The sequence below is a fragment of the Phocoena phocoena genome, chromosome 2 (assembly GCF_963924675.1).
Source record: "Phocoena phocoena chromosome 2, mPhoPho1.1, whole genome shotgun sequence".
NCBI lineage: Eukaryota > Metazoa > Chordata > Mammalia > Artiodactyla > Phocoenidae > Phocoena > Phocoena phocoena.
The window spans coordinates 39,923,129-39,929,897 of NC_089220.1; positions in this window are offsets into that span (position 1 = coordinate 39,923,129).

Genomic DNA, 6,769 nt, shown 5'->3' on the forward strand with positions numbered 1-6,769 from the left:
TATTTACAATAGCCAGGACATGGAACCAACCTAAATGTCCATCGACAGACGAATGGATAAAGAAGATGTGGCACATATATACAATGGAATATTACTCAGCCATAAAAAGAAATGAAACTGAGTTATTTGTAGTATGGACCTAGAGTCTGTCATACAGAGTGAAGTAAGTCAGAAAGAGAAAAACAAAAACCGTATGCTAACATATATATATGGAATCTAAAAAAAAAAAAAAAGGACTGATGAACCTAGTTGCAGGGCAGGAATAAAGAGACAGACATAGAGAATGGACTTGAGGACATGGGGGTGGGAGGGGGAAGCTGGGGCAAAGTGAGAGTAGCATTGATATATATACCCTACCTAATGTAAAATAGTTGGCTGGTGGGAAGCAGCAGCATAGCATAACCTTTTATTGAACTGCATCATTCTTTCTCTTTCCAAAGCAGTCTGTGGAAAACATCAAGAAGTTGTGGGGGTTTTTTCCCCAGAATTTTTTTTTTCTCTATTTCCCATACTAGAAAATTCTTTCTGAAACTCTTGATGGTTTGTTTCATTTGATTCCAAGAGAGTCATGGTTGTGAGGGCCATGGGAGTACGAAGCAATAGGTGTGACAATTACTGGTTCCTCTTGGAGAACTTTTTCCTCCACCACACATTCTAGAGAGTCCTTGCTACCCAGTCATGCCCAGTTGCTCTAAGGAGTCTTGTCTGCCCTTGCTCTGTCTTCCTCTGGCTGCCAGATTGAAGGGTGGTGACCACAGAGGTGGCCATGGGTCTTTCACTGCCCCCAGCCACCAAGGGTTTAGTGTCCTCATTTTCAACTACTCTGGAGCTTTCAATTCCAGATCCAGGAATTTCCCCTCTGACTCCCATGTTCTTAACAGAATCCCTCTCCTTCTTTACACATATTCACACACTCACTCACTCAATTCACACAAAACTTTGTGTAATTATGTGGCCTTAATTTGTAAGTGGAGTGATGGTTACAAATTAGTTATTATACTGGTCCTTCCAAGGCAAAGTACATACATTTTAATACCTTAAGGTTCTGGAAATATTTCTCTTACCTCTAACACTGGAATTTCAAGGCACCAGAGCAGATGCGTGGGATTTAGAGGCAGGTTGGCCTTTGAGGATTCTTCTAATCACAATACCTGCTCTGGCTGCTACATTCAGATCTTAGGGATGAGAGTTTCAACCTCATCAGGGACCCAAATCAGTCTACGTATTTTAACACCATTTCCATGTGAAAAGAATTGTTTTTTGGGGGAGAGGATGGGAGATGAAGAGCTTGACAAAATGATTCTAAAGTGTATTTAAGAGAATAAATACATGAGAATAGCCAAGAAAGTTTTTGAAATGAAGAATAAGGAGAGGGTACATGTTTGATTAGATATGAAAACATATGAGTTTAATTCCTACCTAGTAGGTAGAAAATTGTCTCTCCCATCCTCACAACAACAGAACCATCAATTTTCTTGAATCCATTAGAAAACTAAGGCTATACAGAATCAAACAGCTTGAAATCTATGGACAGACAGCCCCTCCAAAAAGAGATGAGGCTAAGCAAGGGTTTACTTGTGTTTGAGTATAGGAAGAAGAGACATTGGGTGCCATACAAAATTAAAATAAAATAAAAAGAATTCAGCTAAAAATTGTAACAATTTGTGAAAGGACAAAAGAGGACTACCATGAGAGTACAGCACCCCTGGGAGTTGCAAATACAAGAGGAATTCACACCCACTTGCAGGCTCTTCTCTGGAGACCTCCACCCATTGCTCAAAAAAGGATTGAAATCAGGCAGGAGACCGAAGAAGCCTTCCTCCGTGGTGAAGCCTGGGGAAGGGGAGCAACATTGTTGAGGGAAAGGCACAAAGTTACAACAAGACTCTTCTTCCCCCTAAGCCACTGGGCAGTAAACTATGTTCACTCAGGGCACAAGTGTAGACCCACTGTAGCTGGGGGAAGGGTAAAAGACAAAAAGAAAAAAAACCTCTCTATCCCTGGGGAATGAGCAGGAAACAGTCCTGGGCCCAGGATCCCATAAGAGGTCTCCTATCAGAGGGAGACAGGCAGGACATCCTCTTTTGCACAAGACAGAAGACAGAGTTCAACTTCTAGAGAGACGAGGGACAGCATTTCTGAGAAGCGTCACTTCTGAAACCCAAATGCATAGTGCCTGCCTAAGCCTGAGACTGTACTAGTAGAAAAGACACTTTGCACTCCCCAGAACCAAGTAACAAGCAACAGCAGTATACCCCACAGGTTGGAAGCAAGAACCTTCTGAGACGCAGATACAAAGTACAGGTTGAAATCTACAAGTAAAGAAAGAACACTGAGAAAAACCCTCTGACATGCCAGGCATAACCATAAGTATAAGGTAATGCTAAAGGAATTTGAATCTGGTAGTATAATGAATATAACCATAGCAACAACAAAACCCAAACCCAGCTCAAATTCTGTTATATTCACTCAACTTAGAAGAAGATGAATGCCCACTTCCAGCACAAATACTATTTACCCCAGTCTTCTCTGTTCTGTACACAATGTCTGACATTCAATCAAAAACTAGGAGAAACACAAAAAAGCAAAGAAAAAAAACAACCACTGTTAAGAGACAAAGCAGGGCTTCCCTGGTGGCGCAGTGGTTGAGAGTCCACCTGCCGATGCAGGGGATGCGGGTTTGTGCCCCGGTCCGGGAAGATCCCACATCTCGCGGAGCGGCTGGGCCCGTGAGCCATGGCCGCCGAGCATGCGCGTCTGGAGCCTGTGCTCCACAATGGGAGAGGCCACAGCAGTGAGAGGCCCGCGTACCACAAAAAAAAAAAAAAAAAAAAAAGAGACAAAGCAATCAAAAGACCCAGACTCAGAGATGATACAGATAGCAGAACTATCAAATAGGGAATTTAAAATAACTATGATTAGTGGATTAAAGGCCTAGTGGAAAAGATGGACAATATGAACAGATCAAGAATTTTATCAGAGAAATGAAAACCATAAGAAAGAATCAAATGGAAGGGTTAGAAATAAAAACAATAGTAGCAAAGATGAAGAATGCCTTTGATGAGTTTATCAATAAATTTGACACAGCTGAGGAAAGAATCAGTAAACTTGAAGATAGGTCAATAGAAATAAACTGAAACACAAAGAGAAACAAACAAACAAAAAAGAAAAACAGAGAATTCAAGTGCTGTGGGACAGTACCACACACTCTAATTGGAATGCTAGAAGGAGAAAAGAGGATGAGAAAGAAGAAATATTTGAAGAGATCGCTGTCAAATTTTTCCAAAAATAATGAAATACATCATGCCACAGACCCAAGAATCTCAGAGAAACCCAGGCAGGATAAATACAAAATAGATGAATAAAAAAGCAGCATACCAAAATACATTCGGACTGCTGAAATTGAACTATACTTACAAACATCTGAAAAATTCAACAATAAAGAAACAATGTAAAAACAAGACCCACATGATTTCATTGGAAAATTCTATCAAACATTTAAAGAAACATTGCCAATTATACACTATATATTCTAGAAAATAGAAGAGAGGGTAACACATCTTGATTGATTTTATGAGGCCAAGGTTACCCCAAAATCAGACAAAGATAGTTTAAAAAAACTATCTTTTTTAGATATGCAGAAATCCCTTAAATATTAGAAATATATAAAAAAAATAATATGGGTATACACACCAAGTAAATGATAAATGGATAATTAACGTTGCTTATGTTGATATTAAAAAATTGTCAGTTTGGGGGGAAAAGAATATACATCATGAACAATGGGGTTTATCCTGGGAAAGCAAGTTTGGTTCAATTTTTTAAATCGATCAGTGTCTTCCACCATATTAACAGCCTAAAGAAGGAAAACCACATGATCATAGCAATTGATGCAGAAAAAGAATTTGTCACATGTTAACATCCATTCATGACAAAAACTCTCAGTGGAATAGGAGAAGGAAATTCCTCAAATTGATTAAGGACATCTACAAAATACCTACAGCTAACATCACTCCTAATGGTGGAAGAAGAATGTTTTCTCCTGATATTCTCTCACCACTCCTATTCAACATCTTACTGGAAGTCCTGGCCAGTGCAATAAGGCAATAAAAAGAAATAAAGAGCATAGAGTTTGCAAATGAAATGAAGCCAAAACTGCAAAATTTGTGGGCATGGGTTGAGCACTTAAAAGCTGTTAGAGTGTCTCACCACCTACCTCTAAGACTCCTGTGCTGGGATAAGTTGGTCATGGAACAGGTTAGGTCAACATTAGGTCACCCACCTACCCCAAGAAAATTTCCATGCAACAAGGTACACTGTAAGACACCACAAAATCTCCGACCCAGTGGCACATCCCTCTTAGGTATTAATTTGTTTCCATGAGACCCAAGGCTTAGCTAAAGCAATGGGATTCTCGAGTTTCATAGAACTGGGCATGCCCTCTTCCAGCACACCTATTTATTTTATAAAAGTCTAAGAACTGTGGTCCTGGAAGCTGTAGATCGCTACAAAAAATGGCAAAATCTTACAAAGACAACCTAGAATTACAATGACTATCTTGGTATGGTGAATGTTCCAGCCAGGCAAGATCATTCATTTAAGAAGTGCACTTGAGTGAAGGGCTCCCAAATCAAACAAATAGAATGGGATATCTATTTTAACTGGAAATATGCAGAAGCCTCCAAGTCTTCAAGATTCCAAAATAGCTTCATTGAAAGATCCATTGCAAAATGTTAATGAAAAATTAAAGGCACGAGAGGTACCTAAAACAAAAGACTATAATACTAATGTGACTCCCCCTAATCCCCTCTATCCTCCTTTACCTGAGGACTCAGTCTATGAATCCTCTATCTGAATTGCCTTTCCACTCTGAAGGGACTACAAGACCATAAACAGAAGTCTGCCACGTTAGTGACCTAACAGCTGCAACAGCTCCAAGGCCAGAAAACTTAAATACCACCTAGGCCTCCCCCATTGCACCCAACATCAAAACACTGGCCCAGAAATCAGTGTCTCATTTGCAATCAACCAGGGCACTGGAAAAAAATTATCCTTGAAGGTTTTGTCAAATCCTTTCATCCAACTTGAATGCCCTCATATCTACCCTGGAAGGAGGGCCCTCATATGGGCCCTGCCCTTCCAGGTTTGACGACACTGTGAGGGATTCTCCAATAAACTGCTATCAGTTATTCCCTTAAGCAGCCAATAAGTGTTCTAGAAATTGTATGAAATTCCTAGAAATCTGATATGTCCTGGTGTAACGTTGTTATTGCCTTAATGTGTTGTATGTCACAGAAATAACCAAATTTCCTTGTCAATTCCATTATAATGCACTCTCATCAAATCTTTAACCATGAGAATTAGAGATTTTTTTTTTTTATCATTTACAGACACTTATTGTTTTACTCTGATGCTTTTGCAAAACTGAGATTCAAGAAAAAGATCCTACCAGGTACCCTTGATCCCTGACACCACTGCCAAATTACAAGGTGTTGAACCTTGGGTGCATATTTCACAACTGAAGAAGGCTCCACCTGACATCTGGTTGTGTGCAAATGCTGGAGACCTCAAGACCTCAAATTGATTCCGAAGAGAAATAGCTGACCTCAAGGTAGACTGCTTCCTCCCAAGACGTCAGATCTACAATGTTTCTTTCTAGTCCACCTTCCTTCTCTATCTTTTTCCCAATTCTTACTCCATGAAGTTCTTTATGATGCTTTTGTCTACCTTTTCTCTTGCTCTGGCCTGGAAAGGTAATGCATAGGTCAGAACATGTCAAAGGAGGGAGTAATCCAACCTCCAAACAACAGCTGGATTTGCCACGATGTCAGTGATGCTGTTGTTCTGCCTGTAACAAACTTCTCCCTAATTTCCAATGCCTGTTTTTCTGGAACAAACTCAGCCCTCTTTCTATCATGCCAGGCTCTGTAACCATGGGGACCCATTAACCCACCTCCTAAACCCAGGAACTCTGCATCCAGGCTCTGTAAGAAGAAAGGGACACAAGGCAAGGCTAACCAGAATAAAACCTCCTGGGCGTCTGCAGACATTTCAATTTTACTGGTCTCCATGGCTGTCACCTTTCCAGCCCCGAGCCACAGCTTCAAATGGGAATTACCAGGAGCAATTTATGAGTCAAAAGTCTCTTCCTTTGGCAGATCCCTACTCCCCTGGCTAGGAGTAATTCCAAATGAAGTTATGATCAGAAACCTCTCCTTAACTCTCAGATATTTCAGAATCTGCTGCTAAAGCAAGAGCTACCCAACAAAAATCTCTAGACTCTCTGGCCAAAGTTGTTCTTAATAATAGGATAGCCCTTGATTATCTTTTAGCTGACCAAGGAAGTGTTTGTGCTGCTCTTGAACTGACGCTTCTAGGGAAGTTGATACTCAACTCCATAAGATCACTGAACAAGACATTGGCTTAAGAAAGTGACTCCTTCAACAGGGTCTTTCTTTGACTTATTTGATTCCAATTGGTTTGGGTCTTGGGGACCATAGCTCCGAAGTGTCCTCCAGACACTGGGAATTATCCTACTTGTAATAATCATAGCGGTCTCTGTGGTGCACTGTAGTCTCTCAGAAGCTTTAAATGCATGTTCACAGCTGCTAACCACCAACCAAATGATCTCCTTATGTACAGAACATCAGAAAAGGAACAAAGAGAATGACCAACTCAAAGACTGTGAACATGACACCATGACCTGTAAATACCACACAGAGATTCATCAAAACTATAAGAATTCCAGAGTAGTTGCTGGGAGGAGCAC